The sequence below is a fragment of the Pteropus medius genome, unplaced genomic scaffold (genome assembly GCF_902729225.1).
Source record: "Pteropus medius unplaced genomic scaffold, Ma_sr-lr_union100, whole genome shotgun sequence".
NCBI classification, from domain to species: domain Eukaryota; kingdom Metazoa; phylum Chordata; class Mammalia; order Chiroptera; family Pteropodidae; genus Pteropus; species Pteropus medius.
This window is the reverse complement of record NW_024351729.1, coordinates 23,589,846-23,614,153: the sequence shown is the minus strand read 5'-3', so window position 1 is coordinate 23,614,153 and position 24,308 is coordinate 23,589,846. Positions and strand designations below refer to the sequence as shown.

The 24,308-nt window shown below is 40.7% G+C and overlaps 1 long non-coding RNA gene across 1 annotated transcript in view; it reads right to left on the bottom strand.

The window, feature by feature from the left end:
* LOC120587700 (uncharacterized) overlaps positions 1-10,978 on the bottom strand; it is a 32,878-nt gene extending 21,900 nt beyond the window's left edge. The window contains exons 1-3 of the long non-coding RNA XR_005649063.1: positions 10,924-10,978; positions 5,492-5,621; positions 747-3,012 (exon numbers count right to left, since the gene is read on the bottom strand). This is a non-coding gene — a long non-coding RNA (uncharacterized LOC120587700). The remainder of the gene's footprint in view (positions 1-746; positions 3,013-5,491; positions 5,622-10,923) is intronic.
* Between the last annotated feature and the right edge of the window lie 13,330 nt (positions 10,979-24,308).

Genomic DNA, 24,308 nt, shown 5'->3' with positions numbered 1-24,308 from the left:
TTTGTTTTTCTACCTTGTTTGATACCTCTGAAAGTTACCTCTACTTTCTTTCTAGTTCGGCCATGCATTTAAAGAGGGGTTTATTTCTATTTCATGCAGCATTTCTGGCTATTTTGCAGCGGGAATTCAGGATGTCAGATTCCCCTTACTGCAAGAAATGGGAGATGTGCAACTTACAATCTTTCAGCATTGTTTCTTGCCCTTAGAACCTTGATAAAACTATAGGAATTTTGCTTCTGCAATGACCAACAAGTAAACATTCTGAGACAGTACTTCAGTAATACCCTAGAACCAAGTAACTCTAGTTCTTATTTCAGTACTCTAGGCCAGGGGTCACAAACTTTCCCCATACCATGCCATATGGTAAATATTTGCGGCTTTGCAGGCCAACAGTCTGAGTTATAACTACTGAACTCTGCTATTGTAGCAAGAAAACAGCCATAGACAATACATAAATACATGAGCATGGGTATAGTCCAATAAACCTTTATTTTTGGTCACTGTAATTTGAATTTCATATTATTTGCACATGTCACAAAATATTATTTTTTAAAAAAATTTTCGAATGATTTAACAATGTAAAAACCATTCTTAGCTCATGAGCCATACCGAAACAGGTGGTGGGCTGGGTTTGGCATGTGGTCTACAATTTGCTGATCCCTACTCCAGACCATGGTTCTCATCTGGGGGATACACATCGGAATCACCTGTGCAACTTTTTGAAAACAGAGATGCTGAGGTCTCACCTCAGTCCTGTAGAGTGAAAATCTCTCGTGGTGGAGTCCAAGGCTGTATGTGTTTTTTAAGGTCCATAGGTGATTGTGATAAGCACCCCTTGTTACAACAGGATGCTCTAGACTCTGCTCTTTCTGGATCTTCACGGTGCTCCCCACTTAATAGTCTATTGTACATGGTTACCCCAGTTACTTGACTTCAAAGCAAGTTACATAACTGTCAAGTCAAAATAACCTGCTATGATGCAAAAATAAACATGTAAAGAAACTCGACGAGGCTCAGTGGCTTTTGGTATATTTCCTATGAAAAAAAAGCCTGCAATAAAAAAAGAAATTTGATATATGATAAAGAAGACATCACAAATCAAAAAAGAAGAAGAATTCAGCCAACCAAATAGGTTCACAATTTGGAAACAAGAACAATTTATATCCATATCTCATACCATACACCAAAATAAATACCAGGTGCACTAAGGAATAAAAGATAAAAGGATTCAGCCATAGAAAGAAACTCAAAGGCAACTGAATTGAATTATCTGTCAAATCTCTGGAGTGAAGAGGCATTTCTAAGCTTGAAAGCTTAGAAAAAGCCACAAAGAGAAGCAACACAGATTTAATTGCATAAAATGGTAAGCCCCTATATATAATAAGATAAAATAACTTGAAATACTTGAGGTAAACTGAGGAATAAATTTGCGTAACTAAGGAAGTAGAACTAGTTGACAAAATATAAAGAGTCTGCCTAGTAATCAAAAGATAAGCAAGTTAATGCAAAATACTATTGTGATCTATCAAATTAGCCAAGAGTTTTCAAATAGGAAGCAAGATCTTTGCTGGCTAGCATATAGGAAACACATTTTCATAATGCTGCACATTCTCAGTCTGGAATGGCAGAGAAACACAGATTTAAATAAGGGTTTTGAATCAAATTTCTGTTCCTGCTAGCTGTATAACCTCTCCAAAAAACTGGAAAGACTCTATAGGTCTGAAAGAGGAGACTGGTTAAGCAAACTATAATATATTCACTTAATAACAGATTATGAGGCCATTAAACATTATGTTTACAAATACCATAAAATAACATGGATAAAGGTTACGATACACGAGGTGAAAAGGGCAAGATATAAAATTGTGTAAATATGGTGGTTACAATTATGTAAATCCTAAACAAACCGATTCATAAGGAGGAAAAGGGGGAAAGAAATACACAAAGACATTAACGATGTTTGTGTGGGTCGTATACATTGGTGGGTTTTTTTTTAAGATTCTGTTCACTAAGACTGCATTATATTTACAGTGAGAAATAACTTTTTAAAGAGAGAAAACGTTGTTTGAAAATTGGAGTGTGGCAGAACAGTCATCAGGAAATGGTAAAGTTTCAGAATCATATTCTGAAATTTTACTGTAAAACACCCGATTGACGTGAATAGTTCATGTGGCAAAACCCTAGAGCACAAAGCTGAGAATTAAGTGTTAATTCTGCCTTCTGTTTTCTTTACACTTCTTATATCATTAAGACTATAAAGTAAAATGGCTACTGTTCTCACTGATAACTAAGTGAAGCCTAATTGTGTGCTTTTAGTCTCAATTAAAATTATTGAAAATGTGAAAGCCTTTCCAACACTCTCACAGATAAATAACACTTTAAATGCACAGCCTTCGATTGAGAACTCTTTAAGATTTCTTTAGCTTTCTGGAAATCTCTCAGCACAGATCTTCAGAGGAGCTTCAGATACTTTTGTGACACTTAAATTTACCCTTCTGCTTTGTCTGACCTTGGTACAATTTCCCTATTCGTTAAAGGACATTTGAATTTCAAGACAATGTACGATTTTTTAAATGACAATGGCATGCAATTTAAGCTTCCAACTTGCAACTGCCACAGCCTTTGTCTTCAATCGAGTTCCAAAGAATGTGTTCCAGTTCACAGTGATTTCTATGAGAAACTGGAGAATCAGAAACAAGATCTCTCCCCCCGAAAATGTTTCATGGACCCCCATCTTAATTCCTTCAGTGCTTTCGAACCTGTCTGCTAGAACACAGGAGAAGCATCTGCCCATAGGTAAAAAGCAGCATTTTTATTAGGAACATGCACTGTCTGGTTTCCTTGTTTCTGCTGCCAGCGCCAGAAAGAACCCTCTTCATAATGTCTGCCTTCAAGATTTTTTTTCTCCAGGTGGCCAACATGGAAACTGCCTTCACTGCAAACTGACGAACACAGCGTGATAAATCTCATCTTGAGTCACAGCCAGCTCTTCCTGGAGACCCCGTTTTAGGGCTTTGCAAAGTAAAGGACCGTCCATTACAGCCGGGCATTTACGCCTTCAAAATGCTTATTTCTTCTTATGAGACAATAAAATACTTCCTGCAGCAACAGCAGGTGAGCACAAAAAACATCTTAAATATCTGACCTGAAGCGCTAAAGATGCTTAATAATCTTTAAAGTTACCAACAATATTGTTCCCTCCCTTACCAGGATGTTGTAAAACGTCCTAATTAGTCTTTATGATAATGCCGACACCTCCATAGCACATAAAAAGGACTTTTAATTTTTAAAAGGACAACTCTGGTTGGTTTGATTTTTATCTCTAATTGGCCTATAATGCCTATTCCTTTGGCACTCCAGACAGGCAAACATTAATTTAACAAGCAGCTCATACACCGTGGGAGACCAGAGAATTGAGTGTGGAAAGGACGGTTCCAGTATTCTGGACACGTAATTGGCTCCATTCTCTTTTACCTCCTGGAAGGTGCTAAACAAGCGTGTCTGCTACTCAAAGAGGGTGTCCTCTAAGGCAGCTGCTTCCTGAGGACCCCTTGCACCACTAGTCTCTGCTGTGGCACAACCAGGACTCAGCAAATCCTGGGGGGCTGGTCCCGCCCAATGAGCACTCCAGGAGAAGCCCCACGGGAGACCCAGAAGGTGAGGTGCTGTGGGCCAGGCCACAGAACCGAGGCCAGGGGAGCAGATGCCAGTCCCTGGTGCTACCTCCAAGGTCTCTGTGGTCTTAGACTGGCCACATTCTCCCTGGGCCTGCTGCCCTGACTATAAAATGAAAAGGATGATCTAAAATTATCTCCAAAGTCCTTCCTAGCTTCATATCCCAAGACTTACTAATGGGCACCGCTCTGCCCGTAGCATGAATGGTGATTTCAGGTTCCCTGCCAGCTGGTAATGCAGAGAGTGGCTCAGGCCACTGGAAGCCATCAACTCTTCCTGCAACATCCAGTGGGACACTAAACACTCTCCCAGCCCAGCTCCCCGACCACACTGCCCTGGACACTCCACACACAGGCAGGACAGAAGCCAAGTGGAAGTGGAGTGCGTTACAGAACTGAGGATCAATCCTCCCAGCCTCTGCCTAAATAAATATATTTCAGGCTGTGGGACATATAGCTGAATGATTCTGATTATCTCACTTCCGAAGTGGGAAGCTATACCCGTGGCTCCTCCTGAACCAAAGCAGCATCACCTTCCCACCAACCAAAGGAGAGAAGAGGCTTCGTCTGTGCTTCGAACACTGACTTTTCCAGTCAATCCTCTGGATACATCCGAGGGGTTGATATGTGTTTAGGGGACCCAGGTATTTCTGTTGCGATGGGGACATGGTGTGGGGACGCCACATATTGACCCCAGATGATTCCAGCTGCTGACTAATGAGACTCCCCTGGCTGCCCCACTGGGACCCCACCCCTTTTCAAGTTCCACTCTCCTCAAGGAGCTGCTGGCAAAGAAAGCAGGAGCTGAACTGCATAATGTTGCTGTTGAAAAGCTTTTATCTTCCAAAACCAAGAGAGCCGTGACCATCTTTTATTTGTATTTCCAATACTTCGATTCAGAGTGATACGTGTAACGACGCTGCTATTTCCTGCCCGCCCTCTCTCTTACCGGTGCCATCGCCCAGCATCAGGCACAGCTCGTCGGCAAAGCCAGGGGTGGGGGCGTGGGGAGCGGTGGGGGCAGGAAGTTGTTGTCTTACACACCAGCTACTAGGAATCAAACGAGCTCCTCCAGTGTGACGCTGTGGTGTGGAGAGAGTGAGCCGGCCTCTGGTCGGCCTCACTGAGTATCTGTTACATCAATCACGCTGTTAAACACATTAACACCGCACACACACGTATCTGTAACTCCGGTACCGCGAAGTCGGAAACAAAACACGAATAACGTAGAGAAACTTGGAGCCAAATTTCGCTCAAACCTCAACGAGGCCTCCACTCAACTTTTCATCCGTTCTACCCTATGGATATTTTTCTCCTCGTTCTCTTAGCTGAAACCCTAATTAATTACGGCGTAGGAGGAAGAGAGAAACCTGCATGAGCCATGGTCAAGACTAAAATTTTAGTTTGGTTTGTACAATTTTGGATGACACGCGAGCTTAACCCTGCTGAAAGTTATTCCCCCCCTCCCTTTTTTTCCAGGCCATATGGTACCCATCAATCCTAACTCTAAATTCACTTCCTTTTGTCCTGTCTAGGGTCAGATCTAATCAGTGCTTTAAAATAGAGTTTAGGATACATTAATTGACTTTCCCTCAGCCACAAGGCTTGAAAAGAAACAATGTTTCTTATGTAGAAGTGCTGATGTCTTAAAGTGGTAGAGTCATTATAGTCGTTGATGAAAATAAATCAAATTAGGAGCCATTTATGGGGTGATGTGGGAATCCTTAAATTGTGCAAGAACAATTTACATAACCATCATCCACTACTCTTTAAGTCACCTTGGAGGAGTGTAACAGGCAATCACATACTCATTTTACCTTGTGGTTCAGGAGAAGTGGCAGGGGCTTTGAGATCTGGATTCACTTGCCACCTCCACCATGCACTGGCTGATGTCAGTCAAGCCTCTGAGCTTCAACTTCCTCACTCAAAAAACGGGAGTCATAATACCTTGAAGTGTTTTTGTGAGAGTTAAAAAGACATAAGTAGATATCGATATATAAAGTACACTTAGCGCACGACAGAAGAAAATCAATAAATGATGCTATGGTTATACTTATTTAAGAAATTAATGATATTTAGAACTTATGGACAAGCTGGGTTGTGGTACCGAACAACCTCCACAAGGAAACCTCACATTAAACTGATACTTTCTTTGTATCAAAAAAACCAGTAGCAGTTCTTCAGGTTAAATGATACTTCCTCAAGTGAGGGCCATGCAGGGCTGCAGTGATGTGCTGGCAAATGGGGCTTCCCAGTAATTCAAGCAGGAGGAAGGGCACCAAACCCTGAATTCATAAGAACCTGCACTTTGAGCCCTATACAGGCTTTGGGCCCTCTGCTAGCTGAGATTTAGTTTCGGCCGATGACAGTTCTTTTATCATATTAAATCAGTGTCATTAAATTGAACCATTTTGATTTTTGAGTCTTGTTTGTAATGTATTTTTAAATGTTTTGGTTCTGTAGTTAGGAGAGTTAAAGCATATGGTGATGGTACCCACTTTTATAGAAGTACATACTTAAGTACTATGATGGGAAATACGGCCTCCGACAGCGTAAATGTTACGGAGTACATTCCAGTGGCTCAAAGAGTTCCTGGCCTCTTAGATTCAGAAAAGAAAAACGGTTTTGGTTTGGGATCCTTCTACCAAACCCTTTACTAGAGTATAACATGAATTCGCCACCTGAGCAATAGTAACCGATCGAGTCAGTGAATTTTACGGAGCAAGCTTTTACCTAAGTCACATTTAAGTACCTACAAAAAGACTAACTAGAATCTATCTATCTTATCGATCACAAACTTTTTAAAATTTAATCTCATTCTTGGGATTTGTTTAGAATTCTGTCCAAATCACTCAGAATTATAATTACTTCTAAGTCAAAGCCTCCTCGGGATAGATTTAAACTTTAAGCCAACTTAGAATGAAAAAAACCTCAACTGCTTTTCCCAACCACCAGCTGTGGTTGCTTCGGCCTAGGAAATTGTGAGTTTCCTCTTTTACAACTTAATTTTGAAATAACTTCTCACGATTTTCAGCCATGTTTTCTCGCAAGTCCACTTTACCTCTGTGTAGTTTAAAAGAAACAGAGACGTACGTCATAGGCCTCTACCAAGCTTTCATGGGAATATTTCCATCTGAGGGATGTGTTTTCCAGTGTTACTCTTAAAAAGAGGTAGGCAGACCACTCTCCCACCTTATTTCCCGTTCGCCCCCACCCCACCCTCGCCCGTTTTGGTTTCGTTTCTGTCTGGGCTCTTATTTAAAGCATTTCGCATACATTCTTCTCTCAGTAATGGGCTAGCAATCTCCAACATTTTAAGCTGCACCGCAAGATCTGCTCTGAAAGCCATCATTAGTGGGTACTCTGTGCCCACTACTCTGTGCTGCCTCCCTGACCCATTTCTCCACCTCTCCCATCCTCTCGGAACCCAAACTTGCTCGGGTGTCTACCTGGCTCAGAGACAGGGGACGCGACCGCCCCTCCCGGGGTACTTTCTGATTCGTTCTTATCCAAACATGGTCATTGTATTTCCCTTGCCGAGGATTGGTCTACAATCCTCTGATCACTGAGACATGAGAAAAAAAATCTACTTGGGGCTAAAGGTTTTCTCACTCCTAAGGAGGAGACGAGGCGGGCCCTCTCCTTCCCTGGGAGACTTCCACGTCCCATTTCGATACCTAGAACTGCTACCGCCATCTCCCTAACAACATGGGGATGTAGTCCACACGCAGAGGAGGGCAGGGCCAGGAGTCGAGGGGAAGGTAGACGTGAAGCCTAGGCCCCAGTGGACCACACTTGGAGGCTACTCTAGACTCCTCTTAAGTGAGAGAATAAATTTTCTTACAGTCAGTCCAGATCGAACGGAGATTCTTCTGTTACGTGCAGCTGAAAACATCCCAACAGATAAAAGATTTCTAGAGCAAACAGGAAAGTTTAGCACATGCATAAGGTTTTAGAACACGGATTTAATCGGGACCCACGACTCTCTCTTTCACTTGTCCTCACAACAGACTGATTGTCATCAGCATGGTCTGTGATTTGAGGGGAGGATGTATATACAGAAGTGCTTAGTTTACATCAAACTCTTCACACTGCAACTATACACAATGTTTGATGGCTTTAGTGGAGTATTCTGTAAAACTGGCCTGTTGTAGGATTGGGGATAAATCTTTTTTAAAAAAGGCAAAATAAGCATAGCTTGAAGAATCAGAGATTGAAAAAGTCCTAAGAGATAAACCTAGATGCTACAGTAATGATTTCCAAGGGAAGTAGATCATGGAACTGAAGTATCTCAGTTATTCCTGAAGGCAGGAATAACTGTCGAAAAATTACAGAATATAGGGAAGAAAGTCACTTTCTTAGATTGTAGGTCTCCTGGAAAAATACTCACTGAAACTAGGAATGGGATTCAATGCCAACCATGTTTCCTAGAGCTATATATATTCCTTTTTGTGACGCATCTCTGACCCTTTCTAAAAGCCACCCGAATCCTAGTAAGCTCTGGTAACAGCTCCCATTCCCACGAATAATAATAATAATCATTTGTGTAGCATTAATGGTTTTCAAAACACTTTAACTTTTATCATCTCTCTTGATCCTCCCCATATCCCTGTGATGTAAAAATTATTACTCTCATTTTATTGCTGAGTAAACTGAGATGAAGAGAAGTTAAATAAGTTGCTCAAGGTCATACAGGTAGTAATGGAAGAGCTGAGAACTAATGTCTTCTGACTTCAAGTTCAAAGTTTCCATTTCACTCTGGCCCTCCCCTCCACTCCATTCTTGAACACTGTAACAAATTTGAAGTTATGCTACTGATCAGCAGCAATTGGTTTGAAATAAGAAATCTTTGTATTCAAATATAAACATGAATATTTGAAAATTGCTAATTTGGGCCAAATGTTGGGCTCAAAATGATTGCTAACCTCTTTTGTGTGCGCAAACTCCCTTAAACCATTTGTTCTCATGTAACATTTAGCCTAAGATGTAATACACAACACACATATAGTGTTTCTTGTGCACAATGTTTTCCTGCTTTTAATTCACTTTAGGCCATCAAAAGAGAAAATAAAATAACTCCAGAGCTCTAGATTTTTGCAATTACCTTGTGCAGAGGGAAAGGGAAGAGTGGGAAGAGTTTTTACAACTGAGAAAATCCAGATTTCTTATTAGTCATGGTTTAAAAATGACAACCCCCTGCCTATCCAGCAAGCCTCCCTCCACCACTGCCCCCAAACTGCAGCTGGCAGAGCCTGCTATAGACCACATAGACCACATTTTTCTTCCCAACAATCCATCTACAGACCTGAGCGAGGAACCCATGTTTGCACAAGCCAGACAGGTCTGCATGGCCTTGGGGGCAGAGTACAACCCGGGAGGGCTGGAATGAAGCACATGAGAGTCCCCAGCTGCAGCCCTGGGCCATGGCATCTGGCCACCCATAGCCTACCAAGAAGCGGAGCCAACTCCAAGGCCCCTCCACACATACCAGCGAGCTTAATAAGGTTGCCCCGAACTCCCCCACACTTCCCGCGCCCAGCAGCCTTTGTTTATCCTGCTTGACCACACTCAGGAGAGTCTGGTGAATGAGGTGAGAAAGGTTACCCACCCATAAGCGCTGGCAGAAAGTGGAGCAGCCACACCTTATAGCTCAGAAGGAAAGGAGTATGTGATTTCTGAGACGCAGGAAGCATTCCTTACCCCCAGTTATATTTCTCCAACAAGAGTTCAGCTACCTAAATACAGTAGGGTGAAACTCTTGCTAAAGATAAGACCAAAAATAAAGGTGCTTTATCTTTTGCAAAGATATCTTTGACAAGGTTACCCCTCTTCTTCTTCCTCCCTTTCTTTCACTCTGAGTTCCTATACCATGGTGCCATGTTACAAACTATAATTCCCTTTACAGGAAGTCACAGTCTAAGTTCTCCCTACATCCACCAACGCTCCCTCCCTGTTCCTAAAACCAACACGTTTTCCCTTAGGCATGCGGTAATGATTGATCATGAACTTAAACCCCCAACAGAGGCCTGTGCTCCAGATGCAGATAGCTCAGAGCCAAACGGTTAAAACCTGTTTGTACCCATTTCTCAGGAGGACAGATGCATTCCCCCAGTCAAGGTTCTAGGCCTTGACTACACTATGTGTTCAAGCACCGAACAAGCGGTTTGAATTTATGTTTCCACGTCTGTGATGTCTCGAATTAGGATCCTTGGAACCAGACTCTAAGATGGAAGAAAGTTGCCTGCTGAAGGTTTATTCGGGAGTGCCCTCAGGATATGGGAAAGTAAAGAAAGCAATACTGGGCAGCCCCACCACGTGTCTGCAACAGAAGCAATCTGAATGGGAGCTCTAACTGTAGAACGCCCTGTAAGAGCTGCCCCAAAATCAATAGGAGGCGAGGCTGTTTAATCCTCTTATCCAGCAGTTACTGACTTCAGGCTGTCCTCTAGGATGGGTGCATACCTTGGCCGAGGCAGTTCTCTGTAGCTAAGAGAAATTCCCATTATGGAACAGAAATGTCAGCCATGAGCAACCAATATCCCCAGGAGCTAGGAATGGTTGCGTTGGTTCTGAAGAGGGATCTAGATGGAGCACATTATAACGCACCCCTACGTATTTGTTTTTATAGTAAGTCCACCCCATCAAAGGAAAAGTCTTTTCCATGATTCTGGTTGACTTTGTTTCTAGAAGAAACTTGTAAGACAAGGACTTATACAAAGAATAATTCTTGCCATTTCAGTTCATCTCAAGGCTGAAACTGATCATCTTTCTCTTCTACCACATGTATTCTAGATTCCTTTCACACTGGGCTAGAACCTCTGCCAGTCTAAATGGCACATCTGGTGGGATGACCCAGACCTTCATCTCCGAGAGCTCTGAGCTCCTGACACCCATGTCGTCTCAGGCAGGGGTTCCTGCACTTTTCTACTTTCCATTAAAACTGGGTAGGACGTCTCAGCAGATCACCTGGGAGTCAAACATTTTCTCCTTCCCTACTCTCTTACTGTAGCAGTAGCCCGAAAAATGAAGATCAGTTACTCCCAACTCCTTTCCTTGGCTGCTAGTCTTGGCCCAAGAAACCCAAAGTGACCAGGTGGCAGCCCTAGTTCAATGGGACACTTGCTCTGCCCTTTGCGGAAGCATTCTTTCTCTGGGAACCAGGATCTCTAGACGCTGGTTCCACAGAGCCAGTAGCTGTGGGAAACGGAGGAAGCAATTCACTGAGCATGATGGTTACGGCCACTCTTACTTCTGCCTCTTTGGTTTCCAAATCCAGGGGTTTGGCTTCCAAATCCATGATGCTGATGAAAGACATTAAAGAAACAAATAAATAGAATGGTATCTTATGTTCACAGATTAGAAGAATATTGTTAAAATGCCAATGCATTCCCACTTGTACCTCTTTAGTTTCCAAATCCACGTGTTCTGCCTATTAAAGAATACCATAGAATGGTCATCAATTTAAGGAACATACCCTCAGTGGTGGATGGGGACTCATATTTGTAGTATGTCATTTTCAAACTGGCATCTAAGTGATTTCTATAATAGGCCATTTGACCACTATATCATTCTTGTGGCTTCTGGATCATGCAGTAAATCATAAGACCAATGGCCCTGTGCCCACTGCCGCATCTCCGGTTGCTATAAAGTGGGTCCCTTGGTCCAAGGCAATGCTATATGGCAGCGGTCCTCAACCTTTTTGGCACCAGGGACCGGTGCACCTATGAGAATCTAATGCCTGATGGTCTGAGGTGGAGCTGAGGTGGTGATGCTAGTGCTGGGGAGTGGCTGCAGATACAGATGAAGTTTCGCTCACTCGCTTGCCCGCCTCTCACCTCCTGCTGTGCAGCCCGGTTCCTAACAGGCCACGGACTGGTACCGGTATATAGCCCAGGGGTTGGGGACCCCTGGTCTAAAGGGAAAATGGTATGACAGGCAAAATTTGATTCTAATGCCTCTGCTTCCTATGTAGGTATCTTCACTGTATCTAAACCAAGAGTCCCAATTTGCTTCTGTCTATGCCAGTAGGAGCCATGTGCCAGGGGTCCCAATGTTACTGGAATCATCTTTGTATCCCTTGGCTAGTGAGGACTGGACAAATCCAAGGTTCTTTAGCACAAATATGAACCAATAACTTTCCCAAGGGTATTTTCATTTTCGGTTTAATTATGAACAAAAGGAATTTCTTCCTCATTAATACTTTAAAATTTCAACTACCTGGATGGGCATAAGAGAAGTAATCTTTAAATTACAGGACATTTTCAAGGTCCACTGGATCATATCCATATAGACTCAGATCAAAACCAACAGACAAGCCTCCTGGTCACCATCAACCATTAATTAGCCATTGGACCTTCTTAGTTAGTCACTTACTAAGAGGTTATCTTCAAGGTTCAGCCTCTTCATGTGTAAAATGAAAGTTTAACACGGATGCCAAAGAAAGAGTCTTAAACTGGGACTGGGCATGATCCTGGCTCTGCCAAATTCCTACATGATCTTACACAGGTACTTCACCACTGTGGGCCTCAATTTGCAATCTTTAAATGAAGGACTAGATACGATATTTTCTGAGGTTCCTTCCAGTTTAAATTGTCAAAATTCTTTGTGTGTACGTTCCCAACCCTAAATTAGACAGATAGGCTCAACCCTTCCTAAAAATGGAGTCAATTTTTATGCCAAGAATTTTCTTATGGAAAGTTTCAAGTGAAAAGAGAATCAGCCTATAAAACAGATGACTGAGCATTCCTCAAAATAAACATTTGCCAAAGTAAGTGACAGAGGAAATCACCTGGAAATATAAGCTTCAAATGCAACATTAAAACTCTTAATGGACTTAGCAATTCATTTGGAGACTTAGTATTTATTAATATCTCCCACTGATTCTATTTTCCACTCCAAATTCAATGCAAATGCTATTTTTACCAGCATCTTTATTACATTCATTGAATAGCATGAAGGCATCTTATAGAATTACAAAGAAATGTCCTTAAGTTGCTTTCAGAAATGGCTATTTTTATTCCGTAGAGTTAATTGAACCTGCCGCTATATATCTAATTTATGTAAAATACAAAGACAGCACATTGTTAAACAAAAGTGTATTTAGTGTATAATATTAAGAATCACTCCTCTTAGTGTTATGGAACATAGGCTATCAAAATGATCTTTCTCTCCTAAATGTAATAGCTGGATTTTATTTGTAGTTGCATATTATATATATTAAGATCTGTCTAAGCTAATAGATATGGTGGAATGCAACAATTTTCTCTAAGCGTATTGGCAGATAAAGTTACTAAATTCAATATTTTGGTAATTTAAGCATTGATAATCAGCTCTTGACTGTATTAATGATGATCCATTTCACTATACATCATGATCTAGATCAATTTGTCTGTCGCCTCTTTATACAGATCTAACTGGCTCAACTTCTATTCGTAGATGTAAAGTACCGTCAGTACACATTACTTTTTAGTACTGATTCCTTCAAATATTGATTTTTCATTTTTTTGGTCAAACATAACACGTGCTCTCATTTTATGCTACCAGATACACACACACACACACACACGCACACGCACACGCACACACATCTGAGGGCCTGTAATTTCCCTAATATTCAGGAGATGTTATTCATGGACATGAATATTTTTAAAGTTATATTCATTTCAAAAAACGGAAGCTGACTTTGGGTAGGATCCTCATTGGAAGGATCCCAGGTTATCACCCAGCATCAACAGGAGACTTAAATGACCTGGGCTCAGACGGCAAAGGACCAAGGGCATCTCCGGGCCCTCAGCAAGAGAAACAACTGATACATGTTGAATATTTACTTGAGTCTGGTACTGTTCTATGCACTTTAAAGGTATTTTCTCATTTAGTCCTCAAAACAATGTTATGAGGTAAGTCCCATTCTCTCCATTTTAAAGATGAGTAAACCAGGGAAGCAGAAGTTAAGTAACTTGCATAAAGTCACAGAACCAAGACTCCACATTACTCTCACATGCTACTTTCTCTAGCATGGTCTCAAGATGACTCCGCTCCATGAAATGCTGTTCTCCATGTGCCACTGTTTCAGATTTCACATTCACGGGAAGGAGACTCTCCTTACAACTATCATGGTCAGGGAGGCAAGGCCATGCTGTGCAACCGTGGCCCACAGAGACAATCCCCATGTATCCCAAGCTGGCCCCAGAGAAAGAGAAATCCTTGTAAGCCCAGAAGCCCAAAGAAAGAGCATCTGTTGTGTTATTGCAGTGGGAAAGCCACTGGCCTGGCCTCAGAAGATCTAGGTTCTAGTCCTTGCCCTGGTGCTAATTATATGACCTTGGCAAAGCTTAATCAATTGGGGCTTTGGCTACTTCATTTATAAAATTAAGCAACTGTATTACACTTCCCTATTCTCTCCTTCCCCAAGACTCCTTTATATTTAAAGTACAGATCCATCCTCTTAGGCAGCACCTCTTTCAGCTGCCATGAACTCGAAATCTCTAAGCTACACACTTTCCTCTCCTCCAAAGCAGGACTCCAAAAGTCTTTATGAAATCAGTCGCAAGAGCCTGTTGCCTTTGGACATTACCTTGCTTTTTTCAGATATCATTGAGGCCAGAAAAGTGGTACCTAGCTTCTGTAGCTCTAGGGTGTCCTCTTAGAAAACCAGCATGTGCTTATCATTCCCAGCCCCCTCCCCCAAGGCAGAGATGTCCTAGGAGGATTGTGGCCTGAACACCAACAACATACATATTTTATTGCCTCTCCATCTATACCTGGTAGTTCCAAGTAACTATCTTGAAATCAATCTCTCATTGTCCCTTTTTCTACACCTTTTCAGAGAGAGCGAGCCGAAGTTCAAGGGGACAAGGACTTAAAAGCAACGGGGGTGGGGTGGATGTTACTGAGGCTATCCAGGTGCTATGGACTGAAGTGAATATTCCCTTCGCTTCCGTAAGAAGGGAATATGTCCCTGCCCGTTGATACAGGGATTGGCCATGAGACTCACTGGCACTTCAAGGTAAACGGGAAGTGCATTTCTGCCCCTTGACTTGGAGATCAGCCATATGACTTCCTTTGGCCAATGGCATGTTAGTGGATATGATGCAAGCAGAGGCTTGAGATGCGCTTGCATGGTTGGCCTTGTCTTCTTTCGCTTCTGCCAATGCCAGTGAAGAACATGCCCTGTGCAACCTGCTAGTCTCAGAAGAAGGAGAGCCCTGGGTGCCAATATGAACAGAGCCCACATCCTGAAGCCCAGGCCAGTGAACTTGGACTAGTTAAGCCCAACCCCAGGAGGCCTACACACGTGAGAGTGATAAACTTATGCTCATTGTTTACTCCATTGAGACTTTATTGTTATACACGAACAAGGTTGAAATCATCAGATCTAATTATAATATTTATATAATATTATAAATTTATATAATTTATATAATATTTAACTGATTTAGTTATGCATATATACTTTAAGACTTACATTACATAAAATAATACATAAACAGAGTGCTTCTTCCATTCTCATACTTCTTGCACTATTTGCATTAAATATTCACAGCAACTCATACGGCAATGTCACATTATAGTTTCCCAGAGCATTCCATCTTCATTTCCACCTAAGTTGCATAAGGAATTGAACTGTCCAATTTTGCACTGAAAAGTACTGAGTGTCAAGTTGTGTTTTATTTTTTTTCTTCATTTCTATTACTTTTTCAAATTGTCTTTAAAAGGCTGGCCTATAGTCAATATCCAGTGCTTATAATTATGACACCGTAACCTCAGGATTAATTACCAAACTGTGTTAAATTTTTTGCCTTTTTGTTTTTTAATCTATTGAGTTAGGTGATAACCTAGCATTAATTAAAATCATTTCAAGATAATGTCTCTTTCTTAAGCTGTTCTCTACCAAGCAGTGACATGATCTTTCTCTAATTACTTAGTGAGTTTACCACAAAGTTCACTTGAGGATTCCTACCAATGGTTCATATGATCAACCATTTTTGTAAAATTTGCAAAAGTAAGATATTTTAGCTGCAATGTGTGAAAACCACTATGCCTTTCTGTTCTAACTGATTCTCTATAAGGCTTTCCTCTTGTTCCAGATTTTTGGACTGGCCATGGGTATTTCAGAGGTCTGAGAAGTTGAGTTGGGGCACATTTAGTATGAGTTAGGTGGGATGTATTTTGGTGGCTCACTATCATTTCTGTGCATAGCGAAGTTATTGTTAGTAGTTACAGTAGGAGCAGCTTTCAGAAACACCCTTTCTGCCCACTGTGCCAGCTCATCTGACACCAGGACCGGGGGTAGAGGTCATATCAAGATATTCACAGGTCCTATGGCACCCACCATGGAAGCATTGGGTACTGGAGAAGAAACATAATTTGAACTGTGTGGAACCAGAAGCCAGTCTGTGGAAAATTCTTCCAATCATCAGAGATTTAAAAATGTTAAGTAAAAGATTTGGTTCTCATTAATGCCTAATAAGAACAGAAGTTCTTTCTTATTGAGGAAATACACTCAATAATGCAGCATATACAATTATAAATGCACCATTGAGGGTTTTTTTTCTTTTTGATAGAAAACATGTGAAATAAATTTATCGGAATTCCTGGATCTATAGGGGAAAACCCATAGCCATACCACAAACTGAGTATGTCATCTGTAACAGCTCAATTATAAGTGAAACTTGCTAGCAGTTTTCTCAAGTCTGACAGCCAACCTGAATGTAAATGACATGACCAAGAACCAATTATGAAGTTCAAAAGAACTTTCCTAAACTATTTTTAATTTATTTAAATGCCAACGAACTGAATCATCTGTATATTCTCGTTGTGGAAAATGATATTATAAAGTCATTTTCATATGAAGACATGAACTTATTCTGGATTTTATAGTGCTCGTGATATTTATCAGCTTTTTAAAAATAGATGATTCCTTCTCTCATTCTAAATAACGATTCAGTTTTGAGCAAATTTTGAATTCTTTTTCTTAAGACAAGTCACTTAAGGTTGCTTTTTAAAAGGTCTGTTAACCTCAGAGAATCATAATTGGGTTTGAATCTTATATATGTGGATGTAGCTCTCTGCGCCAACTGACCGTTTGTGCTCTTGGCTGGGTCATCGTGTGTTCTCCCACCAGCTCTCTTCTTCATTACTCATAAGCATCACAGACCCACTATCCTTACAATGGGAGCATCTAAAGCAGAGAGGCAGAAGAAAAGGAGGAAGGGAGAATTTATTAAGCTGCTCCTGCCAGGGTACAGAAAATTGACTCCTCAATTTTCTAGCTGTGTAATCTTGGGTAAATTACTTAACCTCTGGGAATAATTATAGCACCTCTCTCATGAAGCCATTGTATTAAATGAGTTAATTCATATAGAGTGTTTAGATAAATACCTAGGACATGGTGATGAACTCTCAATAAAGGTTAGCTCTTTTTATATTGTTGTAATGGCTATGCCCAACTGCTAGTCCTTGTGTGGAGCACCAGCACCTCATTTAGCTCTCATAATCAGCTTGATCACACTAATGCTGCAAATGAACCTATAAGTTTCACAGAGCTTCGAAATTTGCTAAGAATCTTATCACGTAGCTAGTATGAATAACAGAGGAGAAAATTCAAATCCGTGAATATCTGACTCCACCCTATTTCCTTCCATTCTACCATGGACCTCAAAAATTAATTTTCTCCTCAATCCCCACAAATGAAAAAGATGGATTATAGCAAGGCTTTAAAAAAAAGGGGGCAAATAATGAGCAAATAATAGTTGATGATTGTGTTGTGAGAGAGCTTTTGTTTGTTTAACTAAACAAAATCAAAAATGTTTGAGAAAATTTAAGTACGTGCAATACTTGTTATTTTATACCCTGACAAATCTAGAATCATTGGATTTAGGGACTAAAAGCACATTCTATGCAAATTGACTTGCTCTTGAAAGAAATTAGTCTATCAAATTTACAGCATTTTTATTCAGACAATCCTGACGAATTTGCCATTGTGCTATTTTTTGAGTTGTTTTTTATTTTTGTTACAAATGAAGCTATAAGCTGCTGAATTTTAAGGAATTTATCATCATTTACCCTTTTTTTTTTTGCCAATTTATAAGGAGGCAAACTATTGAGAACAGAAGAACATAACCACACTATAAAAAAACAACGTGCTATTATGTTGTCTGGAGTTGGTTTTCTTTACCAGCGAGGGGTAAAGACAAAAAGCACTCATTTTCAGAAAAAAAATTAAGAGGAAGAAATGAAAAGCTCTCACTTCTTCTTCCAGGCTCCCCAGTGGACTGAACACAGTACAATGTCTGCCATGTAGAACATAACTGTCCAGTAAGTGTCTAGTAATTTGTGTTTTTGTGATTTTTAAAAGAATTTTTATCATAGACACAGAATTCTGAAATCCTGCTAATTCTTTAAATTCTTGCTATTATCGACCCTTTCCTCTCTTATCATCATAATCATACATTGCTCCATTCTAGTACAGAGCTTCATCGACCTATAAGGCTGGACTAGAGGCTGCACCAAGTGTCCCAGAGGCAGCATCCTGTCCCGAGGTGGATTTCCTTTGGCCCACGGAGGGTGTTAAAATATCTTACCAAAATTAACTGCCAATATTAACATTGAAAGATTTCACATTAAAGTCTGGAATTCTGGCTTTTCTTTAAAAATCAGAGCATCTGACAATTCTGAGCTTGCCTTCCCCACACAGCGACAATCAGCAAACACTGAAGGAGAGCTGCTCTACTTAGACAAGGCACACATTCCATGGGCTGCCACAGGCCCCACTGCTCCCTCGTCACTCCCCAACAGCGAAGCCAAGCTTTAACTGTCACTTATCATCATTCTTGAGCTCTTGTACTTCCTATAGTAGAGTAGCAGTCCTCAAATACTTAGTCTTGGGACACTTTTATACTCTTAAAAGTCAATAAACACTCAAAGAGCTTCTATTTCTGTGTGTTATATCTATAAATAGTTACCTTATTAAAAATTAAAACCAAAAATAGTGTTAAAATATAAAGATATTTCATGTTAACATCAGTAACCTGATTTTATGAAAAATTACTATTTTTCCAAAACAAAAAAAGATTCTAAAAATGGCATTGCTTTATATCTTAATGTCTAGCTTAATAGAATCAGATGGATTCTCTTATCTGTTTATGCATTCAACCTATTGTGATGTGTTGTTTTAGTTAAAACACATTTAAAAAAAAGTCTCACACAGTTGTATAAGTAGTTGGAAAATGGACAAGTGTTTTTATAGCCTTTTCATATAATTCTTTGATACTACACTAAAACTCAGCAAGTAGTAACTTTTTAAAAGTTAGTTGCAATGTGGAACCTGAAACCATATCAAGGAACTCATACTCTGTTACATTAAAACTCCTTGGTCTGTCTTATACTTGAATGTAACTTCTATCCATGCGAGCTTTTACACATTGGTCATTTGGAAAATATTGGTTCACTGAGTTATACTGACAGATTTTCATTGCATAATATCAAAAAAAAAAAATCACATTTGTTTTCAATGTGATCGCATCAGAAACGTCTTTAAAATATTAGGATGCTATCAAACTCACTGTGGTAGATACAAGTTTTTCTAAATTCTAATATAGCTTGAAAGCTCCAACTTTATCATCGACAACAAATGCTGACAGTTGTTTTCCTTGAAGTGACAGGCTAACTTCATGTGTTTTTGAGAAATAGTCTGCCAGAAACCCAAGTTTGAATAACCATAGTTTGAAAAAATGGTGTTGCATGGGAAAAAAAAAGTAATTAGTTCAGCTTGCAACTCGAAACAATTGCACAAGTGCTTTTCCTTACGGTGGGCACCATGCTTTGTTGTGCAGAAGTGCTTTATGTGTCCTTCCAATCTTGTCACACAGAATGTTAAAAAGATGTGTATTTGAGTGTTAAGGTTTAATAAAACTAATAATTTTGACTGTTTCAAAGACATTTTCAAGTGAAACTGGCTTTTTAAAAATGCCAGTGTATGTCAGTGAAGAATACAGTAACTACTAGAATAGTGTGGTGCCACTTGGCCTTGATTCACGTTGAGTCACCATTGCTTTTGCACCATCAGAGCAAATATCAATACAGTGAAAAAGGCAAGTAATGTCTTATGAAAACAGTTTATGAAAACAGTTTTGACCTCATGGATCTTTTGAAAGGATCTCAGGCACCCCCACAGAGCCACAGAGAGGTCCAGAGATCACGTAGTAGTAAAATATTTCTCTGTCCATTTCTGTATCAAAAGCAGGAAAATAAAAGATGCTCTCAGAAGGTGACACATTTTCAGAATCTGGAAGTGAGCAGCCAGAATTCAAAACACATTTTTTTTTTTTTTTAATCACACAACTTAGGTTTTTTTTTCCATGACCATGTGTGGCATGGTCACCAAGGCTAAGCTTAAGATGAACAGACTGACTTAGGTAGCAGAAGCGGTGTGGAACATTACACACCTCAGCCTGAACTACTTTTGATAAATCACTCGGAAGAACTTGTCCAGTCACACCCAGTTCAGTTCTGACTGGCCAGTAAACTAGGGTTAACTTATCCCTCCTCACCCTAGAGGGGAAAAAGGGAGACGAAGAGGACCAAGGAGAAGCTTTGTTCTTGCATTTGCCCAGACGGCGGGACAGGCCAGTGTAATCATGGTAATATTTTCACATTTTTTATGGGCTTTTCTTTCCTCCCTTTCTGAAGACACTACTTTTGCCCTGTTCCACCTTTGTAACCATCTGCAAGGAGGGAGATTAGAATTTATCCATGAAGGAACGCAAAGACATATGCAAAATAATTTACTACTGCTGCCACTGAGAAATAATATTATGTAACAAGCTAATATCTTGAATGATACCCATCCTTAGTGTCTGCCTCGAACATGACAAAGGTTAATTCAGGAAGACCCAGCTCACTGAACTCTCTCAGAGTATAGCTATCACTTCTGGTTGTGTATGTTATGTACTGCACACAGGCGACACATCTGATTGGATAACCACATTGTGAATCTCACAGCTTCATTTATCTAGTGTAACTATGTCCGATATTAGCAATCAGGTGTCTTGATATGGCATAATCATGGTATGGCAATTTTCTGACAGGTGGAGAATAAAGTATCCTGAGAGAGAGGGCCACCTTTTTCTAACTTTCATAAGGGTGCTGCGTGAACTAGTAGCATCTCAATGCAAAGAAAATTCCCTTTCTTTCTATGCTTCCTGGGCTTTGTATTAGTCAGCCATAGCTGCTAAGATGCTGTGTAACAACTCAAAAATTTCAGTAACTGACAACAGCGGGGCTGCTATTTTAGATCACAGAGAAACAGAAGAAAAAAACATTTATTTATTTTCATGGGTCCATGAGGTTTGCTGTGCTCTGCTGGACCCAGCTGGATTTGGACCAGTTTACCACCAAGACTGCAGGTTGTGTTTAGTTCTGCTCTGTGTGTCACTCATTCTGAGGCCCAGGCAAAATCAGCTACAGCTACCTAGAATTGTTGTTCTATTGGCAGACAGCATAGGCTCAAGAATTAAGCCAAACCACAAAAGTAAATTTAAAACCTCTGATCATGTCACATTCACTCACCTTCTACTGACCAAAGCCTCATAGCCAAATACATCGGACAGGTAGAGAGAGTGAAGTTTTGTTAACTAGTAACGTAACCCGTCACAGACCTACTAATGGCACTCCACAGTAGTAGAAGGACATATAGAGAAAGCCCACCATTATTACAGCTCAGGGAGTATCAGAAACTATTTCCGTACTGAGACAAGCTATTTCCCATGTACCACTGCTTTCTGCACACTGGGTTTTGCATACTGTTTTAAAAGAGATCAGTCTGCTTATCATTTCTTTGTAGATTAGTATAATAGACAGTGGGCCAGCAAACCAAACACTGTTTATAAAGAAACTGAAAGTAAATATTTTCGACTTTGCAGGCTCTGGGGTCTCTGTTACAACAACTGAACTCTGCAACTGTAGTGCCAAAGCAGCCATGGGCAATACTTAGACAAATAGACATGACTCTTCCAATTAGAATATATTTACAAAAATAGGCAGTGGGCCAGATTGGTTCATGAGTCATAATCTGCTGATTTCTGTAATAAATAAAATTGTAAATGCTACGTCCCTTGTTTTGGTTACCTATGGCTGTACAACATACCACCCCAAATCTTAATGATTTAAAACAATTATTTTATTGTCCCTCATGATTCTGTGCATTGACTGAGTGATTCTTTGCTCCATCTGATCTTGGTGGCATCCGGGGTATCAGCTGGACTAGAACATTCAAAATAGTTCACTCGCCTGTCTGGTACCTTGGCGGGGTTAACCAAAAGGCTGAATTCAGTTGAAACATGCAAAGATCTAAGTCTCAGCTGCTGTGCTTTTCCTCCCTCTCATCACATGGCGACTCAGGACTCCCCAAAGTACAAAAGAAGAAACTACCTCACCTTTTTAAAGCGTGGGCCCAGCACTGTCATTTCTACCACATTCTACTAGTAAAGAATCTCATCCCTTGGCTGCCATCTATGACCATGTCCTCTGTGCCCCATATTGGCCTATGTCAGAATGTCAACTTTCTTACTTCTGGTCCTTCACATGAGATGGAATTCTTTTTAATGCTTCTCATTCAAACTGCTAAGCAGATTTCTCATCCTACAAGGCAACAACAAAACATCCTGCTCCAGGGACGATTCTGCCCAGAAAACGATGCCTCAGTCCAAACACAGAGGGAATTAATTAAGGTCATTTAGTTTGAAAGGCAGGGTTGCCCATGCCAAATCATGTCTGGCTTGGCTTGAGACATTCTGGGCATCCCCTAAATGGACTGACTGTAAGTGGGTCTCTTCTTCCAAAAGACCCAGCTCTACCCGCAAACATCTGACTTCACGTGCCATGGCAGAAGCCTGACACAACAAGGCTTGGAAGTGGCAAGGGATGGGGAAAATGAACAAAAGCAGGGAGTCCCTGAGGTCCAGGTACAATGTTGATTGAATCCAATACAATTCTCACCAATATATACCCCCTAGGGATAAGCTCCCCTACTCACCATCCTGAAAACCCCATGAAAAATCATCATTTTACATTTTATAATGGAGCTCCCAACCCTTCTAAGGCCACAGTGTGATTCTGATCATGGGAGGTGCACTCACCAAAATGGTAAATTTCTCCTACATTGGCCCTCTGTCTGCTTCTTCCGTCAGTGTATTTCTTCTCTACAATTGTCTTTACCATCTTCTCTTCCCCAGACTCACAGGCATTCCTTAGTCACACAAACGACCACGTTGACTTTTCCCCTGAGCAATACCATCCACGCACACACATTCTCTGCTGTCCTGACCTGCCTGCACCTGTGCTCTCCCCTACATTGCCTCATTCTGGCCTCTACCCCAAGACAGGGAGCCAGAGAAGGCAATACAAGAAACATCAGATTATCACAGACCTTTTCAATCTCCAATACCTGGAACCATACAGAGGAGCTGACCCAGAAGAGAAGTCAAAGTAACCCTTCAGTGTGACTATCCCAGAACATACCTCTGTCACTCAGTCATTTAGCAATCATTCATAAGTCCCCACTATGCTCCATGACTGAGTGATACATACAGACCTTGACGTCATAAGCAACTGTCCCATCGACCCCAGAGAGCTGGCCCACAACAAGCTATTTCTGAGTGAATTCGTGTAAAGTACTGGCAAAAAGTGATACCCAGTAGAGGGCTAGCAAGACTGAACTTCTAAAGGAAACAAAGCATCTTTGAGAAATGAAATTAATTAACTGTTTCCAAAGGGAGCAGAAGGTAGGAGGTTGAGAGAGGGTGGGAAATGTCACATAAATTTTCCAAGGACAGGAACTTGAAAATAAATTAAGGGAATTTCAAGCTCTAAATTATAAAAATGCCTTCTGACATCATGGCTTAGCAATATGTGATAGGCACTCAAAATTGAGATTTGGTTATGTACAAAGAAAAGCTCTAAGAGAGAAAAACAATAAATTAAATGCATAAATCGAGAGGACTTAGGCTTTTTAGAAGTTACGGCACGATATTCTTTGAGGGTGATTTTAGATTAGACCTTGACAGGGGAGGTTGTGAATATAAAAGTGAGCTTTTGTCGATCAGAAGGCACTTCTGCAGAAATAAGTTTCTCAAAAATAACCAAAGGGAATTTCAAAGATCTAGTTTACATTCTGTGTCTTCAAGCCCATTTCTTTGGGATTTAAGAAACCATAAGAATTTTGAGATCTTGAAACAGTCATATAAAGAACACCGCTTAGTATTTGGTGCCCCCAGTGACAGACGTTTTATTTCAGTCTGTTCTCCTACCAGATTCCATTGTCCACCTGCCCCCATGCATCCAATCCTTGCAAGGTTTGACAACTTCCTAGAGAGAAAGGAATAACAGCTATATCTTGTCTGTCCACCCTGAATGGGTCAGTGGATGTGGAGGTTCTGGAACCAGGACACTCCCACCCCAGAAGGAAAAAATCTGTGAGGTCACATAAAAGTGTTCCTCCAAGTAGGAAAGGGGTTTCTTTTGCAAGTATCTGGGCTAAAAGAAGATGCTGTTCCAATTAATAACTACTTATCGAGCACTCTCTGAAGAACTGGATATTTCTGATCTTAATTCTGCCATTTTGATCATGAAGAGAGT